This window comes from Poecilia reticulata, chromosome 2, assembly GCF_904066995.2.
Source record: "Poecilia reticulata chromosome 2, P_reticulata-male-v2, whole genome shotgun sequence".
In the NCBI taxonomy this organism is placed as follows: domain Eukaryota; kingdom Metazoa; phylum Chordata; class Actinopteri; order Cyprinodontiformes; family Poeciliidae; genus Poecilia; species Poecilia reticulata.
The window spans coordinates 3,949,543-3,977,316 of record NC_088831.1 but is presented as its reverse complement, the minus strand read 5'-3'; the positions used below and the strand labels follow the sequence as shown (position 1 = coordinate 3,977,316).

Below are 27,774 nucleotides of genomic sequence, written 5' to 3'. Positions count from 1 at the left end.
CCGTCCCTGATTGGCTTTCCAGAAGACAACGGAAACGTCTAATTGGCTGCTTCCCGGAGGCGACGAATATAAAGGCTGCTGAAGTGGACTTCCTGTGTTCCATCCTCTACTCATCTCCACCGGCCACACCGCTTTCTTTTGTTCATCTGTTGTCAGAGTTCTGGAGTGTAGGAGTGAGCTGCTGTTTATGTTTCCTCAGTTTTCTCATGTTTTTCTAAGTTAGGAAGGTACGTTTTTGTACTTTGGTTTATTTACTTTCGATTAGGTAAGCTTCTGTTACTATTTAGATAGTTTCCTTTTGTTTGTTGTTTTCGGCTATAGCTCACTCTGAAGCCAAATACTCCGACTGTAACATCTCTATCAAAAATACATCTTTTAAAACTAAATAATCATTATCAACTGTTCAACTTTGTGTGTGTCGGTTGTTGAGATCAGAGGAGGATGGATCCTTCATGTTGCAACCTGGACACCCCTAGACTGGTCGTAACACTATGTTCTCAAGGTAACGGTTAGAGAACGGAAAATTTCTATTTTAGACCAGAAAAGGTGATCTTCACCAAGCTATTAGTTTAAAATGATCATTTCAGATAAGTTTTTGTTTGTTGCAGAGTCTGATTGGCTAGACAAATGATTATTAGACCAAATATGGCAGCTGGGCAGAAAATGGTTAGATATTCTGAATGCCGAAAAACTTTTTCTCAGTTCTGTGAATTTCAGCAACAAACCAGAGTCTGAAACATCTTCAGATTATCTTCGTGTAAAGCGGAGGAAACTTTAGGAGATGCCGGATGTCCCCAGTGTGTCCGCTGTCCAAGCGGGACAGTCAGTAAATGTTGCTTCCACTCCGTCTCGGAGCCTGTCAGGATTATTAACAGCTTTATTGATTTTTATGGCTGAGCGGCGCAGCGACAGCGCAGACAGCTGGACATGGAAAAGTTGACACGGATCTGGGCATCAGAGCTGATCTGTCAATAAGAGGCTGAATGGGACCTGTCCCCTCCTCCTCTCGTCTCCGTGTCTCCATCTCTGAGTTGGGAAGTTGTCTGGGTGAAATAAAACCTCAGTAATGGCTCTGCTTTGCTGCTAATCTTGTCATAAGAAGGTGCAGCCTCGAAGGACGGCTCTTCGCATGTGATATCCTAATTTAAACATCAAAAGATCCCATCATTAGGAAGCGGGCGTCAAGCCCCACTTTTCAAGGGAAATTATTACATCTCGCCGCTGCTCTGGCGTAATGCGAGAAGACGTTTCTGTCAAGCTCGTAAATCTCTCTGGACCTGATGTTTGTGCACTTGAAGAAAAACATCATCATTAGCAGCTTTTCCTTCTGATAGACGGCACGCTGAGTGTTGGTGTCGCAGCGTACTGGGCTCTGATGTTAGCCTCCTCTGGAGCTGCTGTCTGCAGGCTGGGATCTGCTGGATGGGAGCCGGGTTTCCGGGACGACATGCAGGAACTGACGGGTGTCGCTAAGCAATCCCACACCTAGCCGATGTCGTCATCGTCGGCACGACAGGTGCAGGTCCAAACGACAAAAACTGGCTTCAAACTACCAAACTGGATATTCAGTGATGAGCCCCACTGCAAATTTCTTCTGTTTTTGCTTTGTTGACGCATTAAATTGTTTGAAATCAAGCAAATGATAACATCTGATAATATGAGTAAAATAAAAGAAATTGTCTGTCATTGAAGGTGACAGTATGCTGGGGGGAGAGGTTTTTTTTGTCTTGGTTTGATAAAGTTTTTGTTGTTTGAATCAAGCAAACATATCTGTGATGTTTGTGATAGCTGATGGACCGATGCTGTGTGTGTAGCGGGTGTAAAATAACAGGATTAAGCACACAGCGTACTTGAAGGTTGGCTAAGCTAAGGCTAGCTAGGTTAAGGTAATATAAGGTAGGCTAAGTGACGTAGCCTTATCGTCGCTTGTTAACTTATGTTAACTCGCTTGTTAACTTATGTTAACAAGCTAGATAAGCTAAGCTAAACTTAGCTACAGTGATTTAAGGCATGCTGAAATTAGCTAAGCAAATTTTAGCTAAGCTACCAAAAGATAAACTAAATTTAGGTGAGAGGACATGGGTCGAGGTAAGCTATACTGCTCAAGTTCTGAAATGACTGCATTTAGGTTTTGATTAAATGAATGATACTATGATTTTGTGACAGGGTAACAAACTGCTAAAAGATTCATTAGCCTCACGGTTGAGTCAGTTTTTTAGAGAAGAGTCTTTCTCCAGTTTAGTCGTTTTAAGGTCACAAACATTAGCATTTCTCGTGCTGACAGAAGCCCAGACAGCTTTTCTTTTTTCTTTGAGGATACTTTACTAAAAGGTTTGTTCCTCCAAAGTGAGAAACCTGCACACCAAACGAAGTTCAGCTGCATTACAGTTGGTGGAAGTCAGTATCCAGTTTCTAGATCCGTGTTGTCCGTGAGGGAAATGTTATTATTGAGAGGTAGATTGACTTTCTGGTACCAACTAGATGGTAAATGAAGGTTAATAAATGTAGAGCGTTGGTAGCGTGCTATCATTCTGATCAGGGGGCATTACCTGGGCTTTCATGGTGGAGAGCAGCAGCCGGGTAGGTAAGGCTGAGAGCTCTTCAGCTCTCCACTCCTCACTCTGTCATAGTGCAGGCAGCCGTTGGGACAATGAAGAGAGGCCGGCAATGACTGGTCCCCACTGAGGCCTTTTTCATGCTCTCAGGTTGAGTCACGAGGGCCACTTCATGGTCGTTATGCAGGGTCGGGAAATGCATCGCATCTCTTTTAAAACTCTGACCCGCCCTTTTAGTCTGCTGCGCTCTGGCTGATTATCCACACTCACCCTGGTGGAAAGAGTCAGAAACGCTCTCAGGGGATGAGAGTGGCGCAGAACCACGGATAGGAGCTTCACTCGCCGAGTGGCTCATTTTCACGGCGGTTCGGGCTCGGACGCCCGGACCTCACTATGAAAGCAGTGGAGCGGCATTTAACCCCGTGGCCGAGGTGAGCATGAACCAGCCAGAGGCGCCGCTTGAACTGGGCGCGCTCCGTCGCTTCCTGGCTGCTATCGGTCAGGCTGGGGCTGAGAGCCAAGGCTCCGCTTTGCAGGCTCGTTGATTTGGAGATGACCTTGCTCTCAAGGTGAAACGCGCTGAATGTTTTAACAGGTGCTCAAAGTTTCATGCTCTGCTGTGTACAACATGCGGCGCATCCTTCACTGGATCCGGCCCTCTTCAGATCCGAACTAAACCACAACAGCTGAAATCCTTTGTTCACGCAGAGAGCAACAAACAAGCGGCTTGTTTGTTTGTTTGTTTGTTTGTGTATGTCCCCTGATACTCCTCCTACCCCCACTCACCCGCCACCAGCATGTTTACTCATTAGTTGGCTATGTCCAGGATGAAGCATGAAGCCGAGGACCGATAATGTAAAACAGTACGGCTGTCTTACGGCTGGGAGCGCAAACCCAGTCCCGACGATGGGCGGGGTCTCTCTGATTGGTATTGAAAACACCATAAATAAGATGGACGAATGGAGCTGGTTGGGGCTGAAGCATATCTGTCCAGACTGACAGAGGCACCAAACTGAACTCCAAGTGGAGAATTTAGTGGTAGATAAAGGAAAAAAAAAAGAAAGCAGCAGGGAATGTCCGCTTTAGTTAAGGACCATTCGGCCATCTTGCTTTGCATCAGAATGGGATCCATTGCTGAGAATATTCCAGCCTTCCTGACCATCAACAAGCACAAGGCGGTCCAGTTGCAGTACAGAAGGTTTCATGATGTCCAAGATGAGCTCAAACCCTCCTGAGCTCATCCCGGCTAGAGCCGAGCAAGCTCTGCACCGGTGGCAACTCAGTGTGCAACAAAGAACGATGTACGGTCTGACTGGTCTGGTGAACCAGTTAAACCACCATCTCAGAACCTCCTCAGCTTTAGGCAGCAGGTCAAAAGCTGGTCAACATTCAGGTGTTCTTGTTGTTTCTTACCACTAACCTCATCTGGAGGCTGACCAATGCTCTGTGCTCAGCACCCCCTGCAGGTCTGGGGGAGTAAACACAGCTTTTTGGGCTTCCCAAGTGAAAGCATTTCTGTAAGCAGCGCCGTATGAGTGGAGCCACAGTAATCTGAATCTGAAGGTCTCTAACATGAACAAACTAATAATAATAATAATTATTATTATTATTATTATTTACAAAAACATGAAGATTGAATTCATACTTGAATAGTTGAATAAAAATTGCATTTTGATTCTTTTGATGAAAATTTTAGAGCTTCAATTTTCTTGCTAATTTTAAAACTTTCTTTGAAATTCATGTTATAATCCTAAAATCATGTTTCTTCCACAATATAGTATGTTTTGGTGCAACTTAATGATTTACATTAAATGTAGTATTTGTTTAACTTCAGTTTACTTTCAGATATCTGTATCTGGAGAAATAATTGGTAAAAAAAAAGAATAAAATGACTGTATTTTACAAATTAATTATCCTATTGACATAACAGCTAATATTCCACATGTGCAACATCTAATTTGCCATTTGGACCATAAAGTTAGTGAAAGCTAACTGGTATTATGAACCTGGAGGCTCTGGAACGTCTTCCAGGTCCAGGTCCAGCCCAGACGTTGTTGTTTTGAGCGGGAAGCAGCAGGTAGCATTAGCCGGGGATAAACCTGGCGTTCGTTCCCAGTTGTTTTTGTCTCAGTTTTTCCCCAAGCACCATCTATAATCCATGACCACAGCCATCCTCCTCATTACCGGCAAATTACATGCAAATTTCCCCCCAAATAAATGAGTTTTAAGTACTTGACAACCTGTCAGCCTTCAGATATTGAGACGTTCTGACGGCTAGATAAACAATCAACAATAATCACTCTATGCAAATTTGATATTTCCTGCACAATTACGAAAAGGAAGGGGGGAAAAAAGAAAAAGAAAGCCTCCCACTATAAATAACTGGACGCACAAAGGCATCTGGCATTTGTTCAGGTTCTGAACAGATACGGATGCAAATGGAAGATTCCTTAGGATGTAATTGATTCAAACAGGGCTGCACCTCCTCTGCCTCCTCTTATTGTTCTTTTTTTTCTGCCTGCCATTTGTTTTTTCTCTCCTCCTTTTCTTTTTATCTCCCAGCTTTCAATATACGCAGATAATAGCAGATGTAAATGAGCGAGCTGGAGGAAGGAGGATGTGAATCACCTTTCCGTCTACACCTCTTGTTTTGTCTTTCTGCGCTGCTGATTTAAAGGCGAGATGTGTGCAAAGCAGCGGGGCTGCTATGAAGTGGATTGGAATTGAATGCCGGCTGGGAAAGAGTCCGCTGCTCGGGAAGATTACGGCGCACCTCATCCCCTCCCTTCGCCACGACACCCAGAGATTAAGACTGACAAGAACACATCAAGTCGTTGCAGGATTGCCCCATCTCTCACTCTCATCTCCTTCCCACAGACTCCCCCACACCCCGATTCCCCCGCCGTTCTCCTCTTGATTTGTCTGTCTTCAAAGAGGCCTTGGAGGCTTGTCCTGAAGCTGGATGTGTGCAGAGGCTGACCTCGCTGACCACCAACCTGCAGGAGCGGGACATCCATTAGCAGAGCTAACGGCTTCATCCCTCCCCAGCACTGAGACCTCCCACCGGGGAATCTGCTTTCCCCCTGAACTTCAGGGTTTTGGTGGGTTTCCCCGCGTCTAAAGGTATCCTTGCCTCATCCACAATCACAGCAATGCACTTTTTTTTTTTTATTTGGCTTACTTATAAGTGCAGATATTTACTGCAGTGTGTATAAAAGAAGATGTACCAGCTGGTTATGCCAAGAATATGACGGACGTTCCACAAAGATCACTATTAGGTCCTCTTTTGTTCTGTCACGTACGTCTAATTGTGTTAACGGCCTGGCAAAATGACAGCCAGACAAACTAACTTTAACAATTCTGGACAAGCAGCCAGAACATGACCACCACTGTAAACTACTAGATAAACACAAGTCACAGAGCTTTGAGAAAATTTAGTTTTTGTGAAAATTTTAATTTTCTGGTCTCTTTTCCAACCGGTTAAAATGAGTTACAGTCGAAAATGTTGGTCAAAATACACTATGGGCATTTCACAACCATGAGTATTTGAGCCATAATTTAAAAAATAATATATTCATAAGTTTCCTGGAATTTCTGCTGAACCCCAACCAGTGAAAATGCTGGAAATCATCTAAATCAAAGTGGTCAAATTATGCTTTTAAATCCTTCATTTTTCACATGTAAATCATTCTCTTATGATCTGTATAAAGTAGAACTGCCATGCCTCGGTCTGATTCCTGGTTATTAGCTCCACAGACCCCTGAATCCCCAAATCTGGAACTTTAATAAAAATGTATTTCTATTTCCAGTTATGGGCAAAGGGATGTACAGACATCTGATTTTATTGTTTACCTGTAATGAATTAAAGCTACACTGCCGATGTAGTTTAAGGTGTAACTTTTCCAGACTCTCCTGTGGTGATATTCTCCTCTCAAAACAAGAACATTAAAGGTTGTTTATCATCTTAATGCTTCATCCCTGGAGATTAATCAACCGCAGCTGCTGAATATCACCTGGATTATTTCTAAAATCTTTACTCCGAGCAGCAGATTTCCTCCCAGCACCAGGGATCCTCGGAGCAGGAAGGCGTTTGAATGGAGGGGCTTCAAATTGAGACGGTGTGGACGCCTGGTCTAGAAGGAGAGACGAAGCACTGACAAGCACTGCAGTTATCAATCATAGGCTGCTCTATTAATTTCATCAAGGCCCCGGTGTCTGCTGACATTAAATGACACGCCGGTTGGTCGATGGCGTCCCTGAGGTGGCAACACGGCCGGCCGCCGCTTTTGAAATGCAAATAAGGCTTTAACCTTAAACAGAGCCGCCTGGCCGAAATTATCTTTCTGCCTCCGAGTCAGGTACCTGCTCCCTCGCTCTCCTCCCCCTCCACCAGCCTGACCCCTGGGGTACAGGAGACGGAAAGAGCATCTTTGGAAGAAGCGACAGATAAAGGCAAAGGTGGCGGAGGGAGGGGAAAAGAGAGGGGGAGTGCTGACACCAGCATTCTGTCCCGGCGAGGAGGCCGAGGGGCGCCGCCGCCGAGCGTGGAGACCGAGATGTCTCAAGGACGGGGAGGCGAGAGGAGGGGAAAGGGACGGAAAGAACACGGCAGATCTGAGGAGGCTCACAGCAAGCCCAGCTGTAAGGTCGAGGAAACTAGAAGATCTGGAGTCAGCCTGGAGGAAGCGACCCGCAGAGTGGACAGAGTGGTTAGCATTTAGCTGCTGTCGTGACACATGGTGGACAAACCCAAAAGTCCTGATGGTTCCTGAAGCAGAAGACTGCGGAGACAGAACGGAGGCGGCGAAGGAAGAACAACCAACAAACAAACATGACAACCGTCTCTCTCTCTCTGTTTTCCGGTTTCATCCTGTCTCCTGAGCTTTCCGAGCGAAAGCAAACTGAGCTCTAACTGGTCACACATCGCCTAAATCCCACTAACAATGTGATCTGTAAACAACACCTTATACACTCAATGCCAAACAGGATCTATGACTCAACAAGAGACATGGGAATCAACTCAGACACCTTCGTATAGTCTACTTCATTAATTATTCAAGTCAACCTTGGCAAGAAATCGTTAATTAAGAAAGCATATTTCCTCCTTTAAACTGAAGTGGTAATGTAAATGTAGTTTAAGCCCAAACCACGTCATTATGTGGAATAATATTTTCAAACCATCTCTGTCACTTATTGATATCAATCAATAAACTGCACCAATATTAATTTCCCGTTTGAACAGTACAGTGGAATACCAGGAATTCAATCCAATCTGGTTTATTTCTATAGCAACGATTCACCAACAAAAGGCAGAAAGTCATCTCAATTCAATACATATATATTGTAATTGATCATAGTTATCAATCAGTGCATCAAGCACTCAAAAGTTTTCTAAGGAAACTGGTTGACTTGCAGCATTCCCTCAACAGAAAGATAAAAAAAAGGGGATTTTTAGACTCCAATGCTCAATTCCTGTGAAATATTTAGCATTATTTGGATTAAAAAGTATAACCTGTTATCTTTGCAGTAGCATTTATACATTTTAAACAAAAATGAAAAGGCACATAGTTTTTGTCTCATAGTATGCAAATGTCCACAATAAGTACTAGATTGTAGAGCTTTGCATGCATGCTCATGCTCTGAGGCGAGGAGCTGCAGAATGAGGAGCTAAGCCTGTGATGTTAAGCATCGGGGGAGGGGGGGAGACACCTGGCTCAGAAACTTAAGTGCTTCCACCAAGTATCATCAACCCCAGATTAAAAGCATGGAGGGGGAATAGTGGGAGGAGAGGGATACAAAGTGAGGAGGAGGGAGTGATCGCGCATATGACAAGATGGTAGAAGGAAGGGGGGGGGGGTGGATCAAGAGAGGACTAGAGGAAGGAGAGGGATCTCTGGGAAATGTGGCTTGTAGAGTACAGATGTAAAGATGCTGGATGGGAAAATACATAGCTGAGCACATAAACCAACACTTTCCTGCTTGACGGGTAATTATAGGATGTTATTTCCTTCGGCAGACGCAGCCGTGATTGGCGACATATGGGCCGAGAGTCTGCAGAGATGGATCTTCCCTGTTCTACGCGAGTGTGGAAGTATGGAACGAGGAAATGAATGCAGTTATACACTCACCGGCCACTTTATTAGGTACACCCGTCCAACTGCTCATTAACGCAAATGTCAAATCAGGAACTCACACTGAAGCAAATCAATGCATTTAGGTATGTAGATGTGGTCGAGATTATCTGCTGTAGTTCAAACTGAGCATCAGAATGAGGAAGAAAGGTGATTTAAGTGACTTTGAACGTGGCATGGTTGTTGGTGCCAGGCGGGCTGGTATGAGTATTTCAGAAACTGCTGATCTACTGGGATTTTCCTGCACAACCATCTCCAGGGTTTACAGAGAATGGTCCGAAAAGAGAAAATATCCAGTGAGTGGCAGTTCTGTGGGCACAAAATCTTGATTGATGCCAGAGGGCAGAGGAGAATGGCCAGACTGATTTAAGCTGACAGAAAGGCAACAGTAACTCAAATAACCACTCGTTACAACCGAGGTATGCAGAAGAGCATCTCTGAAAGCACAACACGTCAAACCTTGAGGAAGATGAGCTACAGCAGCAGAAGACCACACCGGGTGCCTCCTGTCAGCTAAGAATAGAAAACTGAAGCTACAATTCACACAGGCTGACCAAAATTGGGCAACAGAAGATTGAAAAAATGTTGCCTGGTCTGATGAGTCTCGATTTCTGCTGCATCAGAACTCTGCATCAACAACATGAAAGCATGGATCCATCCTGCCTTGTATCAACAGTTCAGGCTGGTGGTGGCGCGATGGTGTGGGGGATATTTTCCTGGCACACTTTCGGCCCATTAGTACCAATTGAACATCATCTTCCGATGGCTACTTCCAGCAGGATAACCAGCCATGTCCTAAAGTGCGAATCATCTCAGACTGGTTTCTTGAACACAACAATGATTGTACTCAACTGGCCTCCACTGTCACCAGATCTCAGTCCAATAGAGCACCTTTGGGATGTGGTGGAACGGGAGATTCACATCATGGATGTGCAGCTGACAAATCTGCAGCAACTGCGTTATCTATGCCACGAGGGACTAAGGCAGTTCTGAAGGCAGAAGGGGGTCCAACCCGGTACTAGCAAGGTGTACCTAATAAAGTGGACGGTGCATGTGTTTCATATCCATTCATTATCTATAGGGTCATGAGGGGCGCTCACCCGTTGTCCAGTGGTCAACGGGCGAGAGGCAGGGTAACTCCAGGTCAACAGTCCATCACAACCTGTCATTGTGACCATTTCTGTTCTAATAGCTAAAGAATTGGACACAAAAAATATTTTTGAAATCCTGTTACACATGTTTTGCTCATTTTCGTATAAAGAACACTTAACCCCCACAGAACCATTACAGCAACAATCAGCGTCATAAGATACTCCCCCCCACCCACCCATAACCCCCCTCCACCTTAAACCACATAGCCTGATTAGCAGACAATCTCCCCTCAGATGTCTCTCTAGAAGCTCGCCGATGAAGGACCTGCTGATTACTGAACACAAATACCGGCCTGATATCCTCTGTCGACGGCAAACAACAGGATGTGTGCGCCGCAATCTGCACTTTGTGCGTTTCCAGAAATCTGTGTTTTGATTGCGGAACTGACTGCGCGCTCGCCGCTCTTTAAAGGAGACGTCACTCTCAACCCCCCCGCTCCCCAACCACCACCTCACCCCTCTAAACTCCCCCAGTTTGCCACCACTCCTGCAAATGGTTATTATTATCGTCATCAGTCGAGAACGGAGAGAAATCAGCGCCCTGACAGGCAATCTCTTCTCTTAGCACCACCACTGCAAGAAAGTAGTCGTCCATACAAGAGATCCGACACAGGAATCAGCAGCTTGATGCTTCATTCAGCACTTCGCAAAAGCACAAACTAATCTTTATATTTGTCTTATCAGAAAGTCTTGATCAACGGTAAGAGACTTTCGAATGTCTTCATTGGTTTTAGGATGGTTTAAAACCTTTGCACAGAACTAAGTTAGAAATTTAATAAAACATTTCTTAAAAAGCCAAGCGCTGTAAATATCGAGATGCTGTGGTTGGTATTTCTTGCAGCGCATTCCCCTCTCTGTCTTTAGATGCACTTATGTTCATCCTACAGTTGTACTGACAAGAGGAGACTCACAAACTGCCTCACACACACACACACACACACACACACACTGGACCCACTACAGGACTAATAGGGTTTCAAGTGTTTTCACCCAAAACTCGAGCCGAATAACAACCAGAATCAGCTTGAAGAGCTCCTAGCATCCACAGCACCACAAACTGATGGACAGCTTCAACTTTTCAGGTCAAAGCTCCAGAGTTTTTGACCTAGAGTTACTTTTATTGGACAAAAATAAAATTTATTCATTTATGACAGATTTTATTTTTATTTCTTTTTACAGAGATCTGCCATATTGGAACCCAAAAAAAAAACAAGTATTAACGGATACATGGTTGGCAAATGGACAGACTGAGGATGAAAAAAGGGGAAAAGAATGAGCAGGTGGACAGTTTAACGAATGGATGATTGGATGGATGAATACTGGAATCCAAATATTTTCATGGCCTAGTCCAAACTTTTCCTGACCCAATTTTTTGTGTGAATGAACATTTACAAGGATATTCCTTCAGTGGCTTGCTTTAAATCTAGCCAATAGGAGAACGAATAAAATCTGGAAGTCCAAATATTTTTCCAGACTCTTTGATGGTCATAGTTGTTGGTGAAACTGAATTTCTTCAGAAATGTCAGATCTAATGAGTGGCAGGTCAGCAGTCCTTCTGTTAAAATGCAAGTGAGTCAGAAGTTTTACATTTTAAGTAAAATCTGTGAATTAAGCTACTATCTAAATATATCCACACCAAAGCAATGCAAGGATGGGAGGGAACTGCAACTTCGCATTATCACAACGAGATACCTAAACACTGCCCTCTAGCGGTCAAAGAGTGTCACACCAGGCACTTGGTAACATTCTTCATCTATTTGTTTCCAATTTTCTCTTTGGACAAAGTTATTCGGTTTATTCGTTTTTAACATTTTGTGTCATTACAACAAGAAGACAGCTTTCAGTTTTTAACTTTTCCTTAGACACGGGACGGTTCAAAGTAGATGGAAACTCATCAGATTTTCCAGTTAAAAATAAATAAAAATGCCAAAGGCGTTTTAAAGGGATTCAGAAGCATTTCTCATCTCTGAAAATGTCAAAATATCAGAAGGCGTATAAATGGCCGACAGTGATTTTGAACGGTTTTTGAAGGCCTTTAAAGGCAAACGGTGGTGAAAAAATACAGCAGAAGAGACAAACGGTGTCGTTAAAAGTATTGAAATTCTGCATTTATGGTTGTTCTTTAAAAATAAAACACATTTGGAGGCTCTCAGTGGCCCTCTGCTAGAATCCAAACGTTTTGATGTAGTCAACAAGGCATCAGGTGAGAAAAGTATGTTTGCTGCCCTCTTCCTCTCTCCAGCTACCCCTCAGTGTCCGTCTCTCTCTTTCTGTCTCTCGGTTAATGAGCTGTGCAAGGCTGCCATCATTCTGTGTAGTCATGTAGAGAGTCAAAGAGGAAGGATGAAAAACTCTCACATAGAGAGACAGAAAACAGGTGAGACAGGCAGAGAAGAGAGCGGGGACATGATGTTTTCCCTCACCTCCTCCCTAATCAGGCCCGTCTCCGCACCAAACACCACCGTGGCAATTAGACCTGACAGTACTCCGACTCCCACAATCCCCACCAGGACTGGATGTTCAAACACTCGAGTAAACGAACAGAGTGGGGGGAACGGGAACGGGAAAGGAGGAGGAGGAATACCTGAAAACCGGCACAGCATCAAGAAACAAAAAGAGAGAAGAAAATAAATCGGCAGGAAAAACTGCCTTCGTCCCGTCATCCTGCCTGACCAGATGCTTCTGCAAGAAAGTGGTCATGACTGCATGCGGGGCGTTCGCTTCAATCCCAAGAGGGAAGCATAGAACACATACATCTGAACAGGCTGGCATGAGCAGGAAGCTAATTGAGATAATTACTTTGTTACCTCAGCAGTTATTGCATTTTAATGTGGATTCTAATGATCCAGAGGGGAGGAGCGGGACGCCGCCGGCGCCGCCGTTGCTCACCGGCTCTGTTTCGTTCAGGCCTTCGTATTCCAGGTAATTGACTCACACTTGTATTCACAAAAGCTTGCACTCTGTTAGCAGGTGAGCGTTAGGAGAACCTATTCTAGGGCTTGTGATAACATACCAAAAGAAATTTAACATAATTTATCTGTTTGTTAGATTTCTCTGTGCAGTGTCTCTCCAAAAAGTTCAGCTTAAAATCATTTCCAAACGCTTTTCCAAGTTTAATAATATCTCAAAATTATAGAAACAAACTCATGTCTGTTAAAGGGGAAAATATGGAGAGTAGCTGGACACGCCCTCTTCTGGTTCAGCCTATCAGCATCCCAGCTGTTCACACTGCACTGCATAATGTTCAACACTATAGATTTCTGTTAAGACCATCTCTTTGTTGATTTGTCTGGATTTGGATTCACTGTGATGCAAAAAAGTAAAATCTCTTGATTGTCAAATTTAACCTTAATTCTTGCTCTAAGACAACAAGAAATTTGTCAATTTTAACAAAACTAGACAACTTTTGTTCATGAGACTCGTGTGAAAAGTGCAGTACAACTTGTGGATACACAACCTTAATAATCAATGCTAACTCCAAGGAATTCTGCACTGTGCAAACAAATAAAAAATATTGTCAACTTCTGTCCTTTGAGAGAATATATATAGTTTTAGTCTTCACTGTACTATTGTATTTGGTACAAACATTGTGTAACGGAGTATGTGATGTTATATGAAGTGAGGTATGGAGTTAACTTCCTGCCAAAATGCTGTAAATCCATAAAACATATATGACCCTGGAGTCGCATCTCTTTGGGTACATTTCTCATAATTACCAAATCTAAAATACTTAAACTAATTAAATTTGCTCATTAAAATGTCATACTTATTTTTTTTTTTACTTTGTTCCATTTGTGAAAGCATAAACAAAGTATAATATTATTTATTGAACAAAGACCACATGGAACTTGCAAACGTGAGGTAAGTCAAAGCTGAATTGCATTATTACAATCTAGAAAAAAAAAACCTAAAACATATTTTAGGGTTTTTTTTTAAGGTAAAAGCTTCATTTATTTTGCATAACTTTCAACTGATTGTAATCAGTTTTAGAAATTTATGTTGCTCTCTGTTATTTGTCTTCACATCGTCACCAGATGAGATGAGAACCTTCCTCGTGAAATAAAGCCTGGATGGTTACATCATAATAATATAATCTGCAAAAAGATATTGAAAATTTAAATCTTGACTCGTCTCATATACTTGAGAGCCCTGGAAATTAGTAAGGTTTTAATCTCTGGAGTTTTTTCATAGTTTTCACCAAATATGAACTAGAATATATTGCAGAAATATTATAAAGACAGCTTTCACCTAGAAGTGTCTCAATATACCGGAGATTATGCCATTTTAATTATTCCCAAAACTTGTAGGATTTATAGAAAGTGAATTAGAAAATCATTTTTGTGGAGGAGCTGCTGGTTTGTAAATTATTTCAGTAGAACAACGGAAAAAAAAAACAGGAATCTTCAACGAGGAGCAAACTGTCGGCACATATCTGCTGATACAAGTTTTCAGACGTACTTTTCTCTAAAATAACTCACTGCTGACCTTAGAGGGTTAAATTTGAAGGTTCAGTGTCTCGCCCAAGGAGTCCATAATACTTAGCGTGGCTGAAACGTTCTTGGCTGAGGACCAAGGCAGTGCTCAGGCTTTATGGTGGGCAAATCACCAAGCAGGATGCCTTGGTTAGGGGGCACTTTCCTGCATATGCGCATGAGACTGAGTAAAGTGAAGAGCCTCGATCTGGCTGATGAGAGTTCACATATGCGTGTCACCACCGAAGCTTTTAAAGAAGCCATTTGAACCGCACACATCAATGTGCCGGCCCTCTGGAGCAAAGCACAGAAATAACTCCAGATAAATCATTTCCTCTCTGAGCCACTTGCTGCGTTCAAATGCACTCGTGACCTTCAGCTCTGCCTTTTTCTACATCACATAGCCAGGGAATATAAAAGCTTATTAGCTCAGAACATTGTTGATACGTTTGTTCGAAGGCAGTGCACTAATGAGGCGTTGCAGGACGCCGGCGAGCCGCCGACTTTTCCTTTTGGAGATGCTTCTTCCTCGCCAGAGGAGCATAATGCACCGCTAATGGCATCTCCTCTGCAAATGGACAAATGAAAAGAGAGATGAAGTGGAATATTGCTTTACCATATCAAAGGAAGAGGCATCCACAGATTGTGTGGCTGTCTGTTTGCATGTTGATGGGTGAGCGGGAGGGTGGACTCCTGAAGACGTACGAGTGACGGACGCAGAGAGGAGCCGCCGGAGTGGAAGAGAGATAAAGAGGGAATTGGATGGTGGAAACACAGAGGAAGACAAACAAGCCGCATAAATAAAGCGAGAGCTTGACCAAACGACAAATAAACACATTTTAATAAACTCAGGCGTGAGGGACAGACTGAAACAAATGCTCGGGTATATTCCAGAATGCAATTATTATTACAGCCTTACATGCTTTTAGTCACGTTCATGGCAGCATGCGGCGTTTCCGACATTGGATTTTCCACCTTATGTGCTGGTTTCAGCTGCTAATCAGCTGCACAAGAACTCAAATTTATTTAGTAAAAAACGTGAAACACTCCTGCGGGTTATAGAAACTGGGTTTCAAAAGAACAAGTTTCTGTCCTTTGGAGCCTCACATGGGTTGGGGTTCGCTACCAGATCCTACTGACCCACCGGATTCCCCCAACAGGAAATCAGATCATCCTAATCAGGTAACTCTCCTTTCTTCCCAGAGTTCAGTGTAAGACATGTCTGCTCTATTATTACTACTTTATTTTCTATTTACTGTACTTTGAGGCACTTTAATTGGTTTGTTCAATATGACAAAAAGAGCAGTTTGTTGCTCTAGTTTTCATTTTGGAAGTAAAGGACTTATATAAAGATTGTAGTAATATCAGGTTGGATGGGTATGACTGTTTCAGTGTATTTATCTTGGCCTGGAGTTAAACAAGCAGCAGTAAAACGCCAACTGACACTTGAGCCAAAACCATAAAACTTGGCATGAATATTCTCTCCTCTCCGTGACACTATTCTCTTTCTATCCACCAGGCCTCGGCCTCACCAACTTTCCCTTGTAGAGTCTTCATATCCGCTCAATTATTAATGGCTAAACAAAGAGCTGTGAACTCAGATGGGCTGTCGGTAGATACTTTCCCATCTCTCATCTCGGAAGCGTTTAGAAGAGCTGCCTCTGGAAAGTCGGAGGAGAAGCTGGAGGTCAAAAGTAAACCCCTCTGAAATTAAACAACTATATGTATTCTTCATAAGACTGCCGGGTCACCAGGCTTTACTTGTGCCCACACCAGCTTCTTTACATTTTTTTTTAATGTTTGCATTTTTTAAGACTTTACAGTTGGTGTTCAGATATTAATTTTCCAATCTTCCAATAACACATAATTATCAAGTGATTCTTTCAAAATTTCCTGTCAACTTTAAATATTTTTTAATTCAAAAACATGTCAGGCCACTGGATGAATGACTGCCGAGTGCACCAACCACTGGGCTTAGCATGTTTTCTGGTGGAAACCTTTCTTGAGGGTCAGAACACATATTAATAAAGAAGAGAACTGACTTGAAATTCAAAGAGAAATAGATTAATTTTCATTTCTACTGTAAAGAGACACACCAGACCGGAGAAAACAAATTGAATCAGACTGAAATGTGTGTCATACCCCCATCAGCAGGACAGAACTCCAGCAACTACTTATTAGGTTCATTTCCTTAAAAGTTAACCACGTCAATCTGTAAAGGTACATCATTCACACAACACTTGTTCAATCCACCTTAATCCAACTCCAATTCGTCTGCCTAAATAGTATGGTTCATTGGAGAGGTGTGAATGCATAACCGAACTCTGGTCTGTCTACAAACCTCGGTCTCTGTTCGGTTGAAGTTCGAATGCATATGTGAATGGCAAGCTGAGTGGAGACCGCTCCAAAAGCAGGAAGCAAACTATTGCACAGGGCATTCTGGATAAATACAGCCAAAATGTGTTAGCCTAGCGCTAGTGGGAGAAGTGATTCATGGTGTTTAGCTAAAAACAAAGGAGAAATTCTCCAACTGCTACTGTCATTTCCTTCATTTATTCTTGGTGCAGCGCCCCACAAGCCAGGAGGGGAGCAAGTTGCTCAAAGGGTTTGGTTGGCAGTGAGAGTGAGAACCACAGCAGCTGGAAATGGAAGAAATGTTGTAGTTTTGGACCCCAATCGAACTGAGTCTGCCAAACTATCAGGTGAGAAAACAGCTTCAATTTCCAAAACTCCTAAATCACCACGTCTATCACTTTCTTTAAACTCTCTACCATCATGGGCAAGACCAAATGCATATGTGGACCTCAAGAGCAGATAATAGATCTAGAAAAGGCTGGAATGTTCATCAATATCATCAGCAAGAAGTTCAGTCATCCTGAGTCTGAAACTCTTTGGAAGATCCTCATCATCAAATGATTATGAGAAAGGTGAAGATTCAGTTCACAACCACAGTGGAACAATGTCTTAGGATTCTGAAGGAACTTAGGAACACCACTGGTAGCAGGTAGAAGGCAGAGAACAGCCAAATGATTCAGAGATGGTTTGAGTGAAAAGGCTGTGATCATATGAGGCCAGAATCTGGAGACTAGAGTATGAAAACAAGTTCAAATTAATAAAGGGCAGATAAAGATGATTGGGGTCAAGTACCATCAAATCTTGGACAAGAACCTTCTATTATCACTGCGAATGAGTTCTGGATGGGTCCAAAACGAAGGAGAAGCAGTACGTTGGCCTAACCAAACTTCAGATCTTAATCCTACAAACAAATTGAGGAGTGACTTCTAGTTTCAAGTTGGTCTTTCAACACACAAATTTAACAACTAGAAAAAATGTAAAACTGCTTGTTACTTTTTAAGGAACTCTTTCACCCTGTCTTGGGGCTGCCACTGTGCGACTCATCAACTGAGTGACAACTGGTACTTTTTGACACACATCACATGGCGCTAAAGTGAGCAGAGACATGGACTCCAGCCTTGGATGTGTTTTGCGGATGTTTCTATACTTCTGAAAGGAACGGGTCTGAAAGGGACGGATGGACGCAGCGCTGTGGTGCCTGGGCCGATGACCGGATGCAGCCAGTGTGCGCTGTTTGATAGAAAATCATTGGGACGTTTTGATCCATGCTGGATTCCGCCGACGTCCGTCAACCAACTCAAACTGAGGAGAACCAGGACGCCCAGCCAACAATTACACACACCAGCCACAGAGACGGAAAAACACAGTTCCCCTAAGCTGTGCACACACAACTCCATCAAGCTTTGACATACATCTCTGACTTGTTAAGGTACTATTTGTCAGCTGCTCCTGGAGTGGCTGTGTGACTCTGCCACTAATTGCCACTGGTGCTAAATTTAGTAAGAGAGATATGAGTCCTTTTGATCAGAAGCACTAAATCTTAGGGAAAAAGAAAACGGCACTCAGCCTCGCAGGCAAGTTTACCCGCCTCTTCCGCGCTCTCCCCCATCTTCCTGTCACTGGGGAATAGGTGAACTATTCCATATGTCAGCCTTGTCAATCAGCAGCAGAAATATGGGAAATGCTGCCCCCCTTTCTACCCAGCACCCCTTCTTCTCTCCCTCCGTCTCTCCAACCAAAGATCCTGCCTAGATGTTGTTTGTCTCTGCAAGAATTTTGTACGCGCCTATTAATTTTCATGACATCACGGGTGGTTTGGAACCTCCAAAGGCAAAAAAAAAAAAAGGGTATTAATCAAAACCATCTCAGCTGGGAATTTTAATTGTAGTAATAATCAATCATAATGAATGAGGCAAAGGTTTGTTGACAATCTCTGTAAATGAGATTCAGAGAAATTCTGCTTGTTGGACATTAATTAAAGCATTTGTAAGGTTGGACAGGCCATTTTTACCTTTCAGTAGGAGATGAACAGCAAAATGCAAGTCAGATCCGACCTGCAGGACAGGAACATCCAAGTGCGACAGACCTCATAAAAACAATAATAATAAAAAAATCTAAAAACCAGTTGTAGACTGAAGCAGCTGTAGCCTCTGCAAAGTCTTAACAAGAAACTGTAGCACCTCAATTGGGAGAAAACAAGAAAAGCTGGGAATAAATGTCATGTCCGCCTTTCTGCCCCTTCATATCCCCTCCACCTTTGGTCTGGACTTTGACTAGGCCATTCTCACACATGAAGTAAAGCAGCTACAACATGACGCTGAGAATTGCACCAGCCTCTGACCGACTGGCAGTAGGTTGGGCGTTGTGTTGTTCCAAAAAGAAAGAAATTCTATTAGCATTTAGCTTACATTAGCACTAGTTGCTAATACTTGTCTGAAATTTTACAGCAAACCTAGAGGGATGTACTCAAAGGGATGTACTCACAGTGCAGGCCAACGTTTTCAGACCAGAACAGGATATTAAAATGATGGTGTCTACGCCAAGTATCTGAACATTTAGCCCAAAGGAGAAATGGTTAGTTTGAACTGAAGCAATTCCCTTGAACATTTTTCAGAAAACAACTAATCCTATGCAATTTTGACCAAAGTGTGCAAAAAAACCAAACAAACAAACAAAAAAAAAGCAATCCCATAAAAGCTCTGTAAAATGTCCAAAAAATTTAACGTTCCTCCTTGAAAGTGAATGCTTCGTCTAATCAATGGCTTCGTCATTGGCCATCAATTCAGCTGGTGTCTGGTTTTTGATTGATTGAACAAACACTATCATAATTCACAAACTTTTAGCTGTTTACTGAGCTGTTGGTGCCAGTCGTGGCAATGAAAGATCAACTTCATCTTCAGCAAAAAGCTCTATTTTGCTCGAGCAAAGCCAATAAATATCCTGTTTTAATGCTGCGATGGCATCTAGGAGGCTCTTATTTTAATTGCTGCCTTTTATATAATGTGAGCGAACGGTTAATAATAATGGTCTTTTGTGGGAAGATTGATCTCCTTAAGAAGAACATCCATAACAAAAGGACACAAATCATATTAAAAGCATCATCTAAACATGACGCACAAAGGCCAAGGACACGACGAGGAACTGCAGCCGTTATTCTCAACGGGTTACGTTACGGCATATTTCATGAAGCAAACAACATGCAAAAGATGAAAAGCAACAAAATAGTTCAGCTATAGAGAATTTGAGGTCTACGTCTATAAATTAATCTTTATTTTTAGCTTCTGGTTAGCAGTTTTGTGTCTTTAAAGGGAAGTAAATAAACTTTGTTGTTTAATATCAGTGTAAGAGTGGCAGATTGTGAAATTTGTTTTTGAACAATTTCTATTTTCTGTTGACGGACATGAACTCTATGTCCGTCACGAGTATCAATATAAGATACTCGTGGTAATACTCTATAGTAGAGTGGGCATTGTTTAGGACTAATGCTGAGTGGGTTGACCTGGGATCATAATCAGATCATATCTTGGTGATAAATGCAAAATTTATCTTCAGACCAAATCATGTATTATTTGTCTGCCAGTGTGTATGTAAATGTGTTCTAATAATCCAGCTCTTCTCTCCTTTTTCATCTCTCAACTGAAAATCTGTTTATGACCTGTCAATGCGGATCAGGTCTGTGTTTTAGTGTTGAAACCCCCCACAGTTCCAGAGAGAGCCACACACTTCGGTCCCTGACTCATAACACGAGGAAGGAAAACCAACCAGCTATGAAACACGCTCGGCACTGACACGCCATGCGGAACGTATACAAACATGGCTTTGATTATTCTCTGTGGACTGAGTGATTTCATTCTCCAGTGGGCAGGAAGCAGGCAGAAACAGGAAGTAGAGGCCAGCTCCATGTTTCCTCCTCAGCTCTGATGATCCTATTGGATGTCTCTAGATCCATAATGTTCACCACAAGCATGTGAGGACACTGACTCCAATGCTGATTCTGGGACTCCCCCTTTGTTCATTGAAATATTATCAATATTCCTGTTAGGAGAACATTTTCTCTGCGGGTGCTGGGATGATGATTTAGAAGCTTCTTCAGTCTGCAGTCTGTTTACAGGATAAACTGGCCTTGCTGCTTTTCTTTCTAATTTGCTTAATTTGACTTTCATAGTGTTTAATCTGGTGTTCTGGTGGGATTTGAAGGGGAAACGGCAAAAGTCAAGAGACAAAGTTTAAAAGAGCTTCTGAAAACTCTATATTGATCGACGACTTTCAAAATTTCAACACAATCCTATCTCAGAAGGAAAATCTGCACAAACCAGGATACATTTATTTGTTTTATGAGTTGAGCTATGAAAATGCAATAACAGTTTAACGCTAGAAAAGCTTAACTTAGCTTTGACATCGATAAAAGTGTTGGTGTTGAAATGTTGAACCCCATACCTTCAGACACAATGTGTAAGTGTGTGTAGCACTGCAGTCGGGTGATGTAACACTTTGAGGGACACAGAAATCGCCTCCTGATGAAACCTCGTCATGCAGCCTAGAAATCCTCGGCAGACTTTTATCACGGCTGCGGATCTACCTGTCTGTCTGTTCTCATCAGCTGCACCGCTGGCAGGCCGTCTTACGGGGGTGGAGGGGGCCTCCAACGCGCGTCGGCCTAACTCACCAGCAGATAACTGTCACCGCCCGGCTGCTCAGGCCCACTGCACCAAGGCCTCTACAGGAAGAAAATCCAGGCTGCAGGGATTGAGGAAAAAAAAAAAACTCTCTCAGTCATGTCACGAGAGATGTTTAAGTGGGAGTGAAGGAAACATTGATGCAAGACCTTTATGCAGGTCTTATCTATGCATCTGACACTCTAGACTGCTGCTGCAGACCCCCATATGGTGCAGGGGATGAGGGTACGTTACGTCCTCATGGGGGCTGAGGCAGTTCTGGGAGCAAGTGTACAGAGTTTCTCATCAACACAACATGCATCCGGCAGACAGAACAAATTACACTGCCAGGACCGCCACCTACCCCTTCCTCAACCCCCCCACAGCCAACCACACCGCGGTGCCGTGCCATCGAGGCCTCTTCTGCAGAGAAAGCCAGGGCCTGATTACACGCCTGGTGGTGTTTATTTCCACCTGTGAGCCCCCTGCTTTATCACTTCATCGACACCCCGACTCTAACCAGGACCTACAGCTTAAGACGTCTCAGAGAATCAGAGCGATTCGTCGGCTTTAGGTCGATAGATGGATGGCTGCTGCGGGCGTTCAGAGACTGCTTTTCAGGAAAGAAAACTACAGACAGAGAACGCTTTGAATCCACAGAGCCACTCGTTTGAGCAAGTGTCAAATGTCCGTTCTCATGTAGCCGGCCTCAGTTAGCATGTTAGCATAAGATCCCAGCACAGCTTCTGTTTAGGTTTGCTAAGTTTCACCAAACAACGTTTTCTGGAAAGTACATATCTTTGAAGAAAACTCAACAGCTCAGACCAACTGTTTCACTTCGTGCAGGATTCAGGCTGGCTCTACTGGTCTGAACTGATTTTCCAAGACACAATCTATTTGGTTTCTACAGCCAGAGATACAGCAGAAATTGAAACCTCTGGTACAGAGATGTTGACCCTGACGGACCACGGCCAACAGTCTGAGGTCTGGGGGCGTAATATTGGCGATTTGACCGAAACATTAATAAAAATAAATGAATTAGAGTCTTACTATGGTCCAGTCAAAGTCCAGACCTCCTCTTGCTGAAATGTTGCTAACTGAACTCAGCTAAATTAAAATGATTGGGTGAGACGCGTCCAGAATTCATGTAAAACCAGTTTTATCATCTCTCTAAAGTAGGACAGCTTCACTCCTTATTGTTGTTGACATGTTTTTCTGCTGCTTCAATACGTCGTTTTCATCTGTTAAAAATATGTTTATTGAAAGGCAAATGATTTGTCTTTTTAAAGATGAATTGAATAAATAGTGTTTTAAAAGGATAATCAACAAAAAGGATGCTATTTATTTAAATAAAATAGAGAGAGAGAGATGATAAACAGATTGAATTTCAAAGTGCTCCTTTGGTTGCAGTTTGAAGTATCGCACACTGGTTCATTTGCAGTTAATTACATTTCCACCCAGTAGCTGTTTTCCTCCATTCAGTCCTCTTTACATGTGTGGCTTTTTGATGGTGTTAAAAATACATCTCCAAGAACAAAATAACACCTTTTTGGGAATCTTTGGTCCAAACAGAAGCTGCTGCTGCTACGGTGAAACAAGGCACATCTGCACGGCAGACTGTCCTCGTGCCAAGTGCGAAGTAACAGTCATTAAAAGTGACAAATACCTGATTTTAAAGGCAACGGGAGCAACATGTGTTGGGAAGACATGTGGGATGGGGATGGTGAGACAGAGACTTGTGAAAAATGCAAAAGCTTTGTTTGGTAAGCGAAGAAGTGAAGCGAGAGGAAGGATATCACAGTTTCTGCCCCACATCTGTATGTTCACCGCGATACGCGAGCAGTAAGGCTTTTATTTTGAAGTCTTGCCAAAGTGCTTGCATTTAAAATCAGGATTTTCTACGCACGTTTTGAGAGTATCTGATTAGAAGAAGAATAAAACAAGATTTAGTGTCATATGATTCATTTTGAGAGATAGGAATATCTGAAGAAGGAAAAATGTAGAAGTCACACCTTTTCATCTAAACACTCAACGTTTCCAGCAGCCAAACAGCCACATAGCATGACATTGTCACCACCATGCATGGTGACTCTACGTTCATACTGCAACCTGAAGTGACCCAATTCCGATTTCTTTGACGTAATGCGACCTGTGTCTGATCTTTTCATGACAGTCTCAACAACACAGGTCGGATTCTTTTCGAATGCGGCTCAGGCCACCTGGGTATCCGATTCAAATGTGACCTAAAGTCACTTTTACTCAACAAACGTCACTATTCTGCATCCTGATACATAAAAGCGGGAAGAATGACAACAACCATGACGGACTATAATGAGGATTAAGTTGTTGATATGCTGGCTAAACACTGAGTTTAATAAGTGATGCTAACTCCAACCAGCATGTGGCAGTATTTCTTACTTCTTACTTCACTAAAGATGCTTCAGCCTTACTTTTGTTCAAGTTATCGTCTGTGAGCAATGTGACGAGCAACAAAAGTCAAGCTATTTAAGCTCTTTTAAGAATCGGAGTAACTGTGTATCCGAAATATTCAGGTGTGATTTCAAGTAAAAGGGAAAACAAAAGGAATCTGGAAAGGAGCCAAAAACTCACTAGCAGCAGTGAGTTACAGGATTTAGAAAGATGTCTATTTGTAGAAATTTGACCCTGGTTGGATTTAAAACAAATTCAAAGTTTTTCCCCTCAAAGAAAACTTCATTTAATGTCTCTTGAAATCTTCCTGAAGGCAGCAGACACTAACAAAAAAAAAGAGCAGGAAAACCCTTTAAAGTTGCTCAACAAAAGGCATTGCAGGTTAACGGGACAAAAATGATTATGGCATTAATGTAATACATTTTAATAATACATCTGAGTCTGGTGCATTTTCAAAGTGGACTCCTGATCCAATTTGTATTACACGTGAGTAACACGTTCATTCATCTTTTAATTACATATCATTACTGAGTCATACTGATAACAATGGATTAGCCGCTGTAGAGTGTAACTAATTGCTAGACACCCTCAGTACGAGTTAATCAAGAGTTTTCCACTAAGGAATCATCACGCTGTAATCTAATATACCGGAATGTTCTGTTCTGGAGTTGGCTACTTCCCACTGCTCTGCTCTCCTCTGCATGTAATATTCATGACAGCCAGTTGTTCCCTCTCCTCTCCCCACCAGGTGGGAGAGCAGGCAGGCGTCTCCCGACAAAAAACCCCTCACTGCTGCTTTTTATAGACTCCTCACTTAACGGTTAAAGCTGTCTCTGGGTTCCTCTTAGCTATTGTAATCCATACACAATAGCCGCACATTTAATGGGAAAGATGCCGGCAATAAAGCGGAGGGTGCATTTTGCAGGGAGCAATTTAGCCTTCAAACAATATGCCAAGGTTGGGCTTCTTGGGACAAAACGGCTGTTGTGTTGTTGGGAGTGAATGCGGGACGCAGTCATTACGCTTTCGGCTTGATGACGGCAAAATGAAAAGAGAGGGAGGGAATGAAAGTCGTCAAGCCCTGGATACTTTGAATTTCTAAAAGGTACGGACAGCTCGCAGTTTCCTTGAAGTCAGCGCAACGTCCAGCAGCTTTCCCTAATCTTGGACACATTTAAGGATGAAAACACCTGGATTCAAGCGGAAGCACTGCAAGCTTCCCAGATGCACATTACCTCCCAACCGACAATATAAAGCAATCATCCCCACCTCACCGGGACAATTACCATACAACACGCCTCCCCTGAGCTCCACCAGGTACTCCAAGAAGAAAGTTGACTCTTTTTGTTAATAGCGACAATGGCATCTTCTTCCCTCCATTTCCTCCAGGTGATAAGACGCGCTAGAGTAAGAGTGGAAACACACTGGGATGATGTGGCAGCATGCTGCTAAACCACTTCCTGTCCACAGCAAGCGCCAACGATTGGCAGAGTTTCCCAACAGTTGAGGCTGTTGTTTCTGGTGCAGTGCCAAAAGTTTTAACCCAAGACTTTCTTGCCTCCAAGAAAAAGCTCTCTATGCTAGGTTCTCTAGAACTTCTGAGTGCACTTTATCAAATATTTATATTACTGGATTTTGGTGAAGCTTGGTCACTTTTGACCTCGCAATCGTCAAATTAGAAAATCATCAATCTGACACACAACATTTACAGGAAAATGGTGGACAGAATGTTGAGTCTCAGCATATACCAACCAGTCAACACAATGCTACTCCCTCGTGAGTCTTATTTTCTTTCCGCCTTCCCATTCGCAGACTGTAGGGGTTTAATTTAATGCTAGCTCAACCTTTGCCCACATAACAGCTTCAGTTCTTCTGATAATTTTTTGCACAATGTTTAGAAATGTATTTATGGGAATTCTTGACCGCTCATCCAGAACCAGATGTGTGGTCAGCTACTGCTTTTAGAAAAGAAGACCTGGCTCGCACAGCCTAAGCTCTAATTTCATCCTATAGGTTGAGACCAGCAGTTCTGCTGGTTGAGATCAGGACTTTATCCAAGCTAGTCCAGTTCTTCCACACCAAACTCGCTTATCTGTCGCTACCTTTGCTGCTATGCGCAGAAACATTAAAAGAGGAAATGACCATCTGCAAACTGTTACCACTAGCTGGGAGCGTGAAATTGTCCCAAATGCCTTATGTTAAAACCTTAAGGTTTCCTGAAAAACAGACTCACACCATAATCCCCTAAATGCCCAAAGTTTAAACTTGAAATAATCCAGTCAGAAGCTGTAGTCAGAAGTGCTGTTCTTCTGGCTACAGCCAAGCCCAATGTCATCCACAGACAGAAACAGCACAACTCATCATTCCTGAGAACATCTCCACTGCTCAATAGTCCAGAGGTTGTGTACTTTGCACTACTGCACCCATCGTAGGGCTGTGAAATGTGCTTGGCAATGGAAGCCCATTCCATGAAGCCCTCTATGCCCTGTTCTTCAGCAGATCTCAAGGCCACTCAAAGTTTGGTGATCTGTGGCTATTGATTCTGCAGATAGTTGCCGGCCTCTGTGAACTATGCACTTCTGTTGACCCTGCTCTGGATATTTTCATTGCCTATGACTTTATGGCTGAGCAATTGAATACAGTAAGTTAGTATGTTTATGTAGTAGCACTGCTGCACAGGTAGTTGCTACAAGAAATTAGGAAAGTAGCAGTTTAGGACTCCTTGAGTTTAAAAAGTTGCCAGATTGTCGTGAGAATAATAAATAAAACTGCTGAAAGTCAATCTCTGCTTGTGGTTAATTAGCATTAGCAATGCTGCAGGAACACTGAAAAAAGGAAGCTTAAAACTGCCACAAGCAATCACTTCAAATGTGTTGTACTGTCGACATGTTAACTGTTATCTAACTTTCTTAGCTGTGGCAATATTATAGAAAAAAATTAGAAGAGCTGACGCAAAATCTCATTGTTCTTGCTGAATCTGGTTTTACCATTCCCAACTTTTTACTTCAAACAAATAACCATACATGTCTACGTCTACTGACTTAAACAGGCAGACTGTTGATTAGTTTGAACACTGCTGCCACCTAGTGACCGGAGGCTTGTTTAACAGTTAGGCATGAATAAAGACAATGAAGTCCTGCTTCCAAAACTCGCCAAAACTGCCCACCGTGGGTAGATGATGCATTTTATGCTATGGAATCACTTTGAGTTAAAATCCTGTTTCCTGTAAGTCAATATGCTTTATCTTTATTTTTTGTTGTAGATTTAACCAAAAGTAGGTAAAGACACTGTATTTTATGACGACTGATAACATAGCACCCAAAGATCTGCTACACCTATCCTCTTCTCAACATGTAGGTCAAAGTGACGTTCCTCTGAATGCTCTATTGTTGCGAAAGCCAGCAAAAAAGCATCCAGAGTCCAAAGAAAATATTTGAATGAAATGCTTTCTGAAGGTTGCGAGTAGGTTGAGCTCCCTGGAAGCAACACGTAAAAGAAGGAAGGAAGGAATGATAATGGAAGACAGGTTTCAAAGGAAGCATCCCAGAATCCTGGCAAACGTAGATAGCTGGAGTTTATTATAATCAGGAGGGTATCAGCATCTCAGCTTGTCATTAATAATGACACAGCTCACTGCTAAATACATCTCCACTGTTAATTACCAGAGGCCATGTCTGTTAAATATCAGATTCCTTCCTCTAAATAGTGGGCAGTTCTTCCTCGCAGTCTCATCTGTCACTGTAAATGTCATCACTTTATTCTCTGGTTGGCCACTGTGACAGGCCCCACTTTGAGCCCCACTTTATCTCCTTTGCCGTCCATTCTTCCCGTTTACAAAGATCCCCCCCCCCACCCCCGTCCCCGATCTACTCCACCACTCAGTGCTGTATCCGTTTTCCACACGTGGCAAATGATTGCCCCGGTGAAGGTATTTTCTGTTTCAATCTTACATTTTCCCAAGGGTGAACAAAAAAAAAAAAAAAAAAGGAAAAAAAAAAAAGAGGGGTGGGGGAGAACCAGCTTTC

The 27,774-nt window shown here is 42.8% G+C and overlaps 1 pseudogene; it reads left to right on the top strand.

Annotated features, from left to right (window-relative positions):
- The first annotated feature begins 8,263 nt into the window (after positions 1-8,263).
- The window catches only part of LOC145554381 (uncharacterized), a 53,206-nt pseudogene continuing 33,695 nt past the window's right edge, over positions 8,264-27,774 (top strand).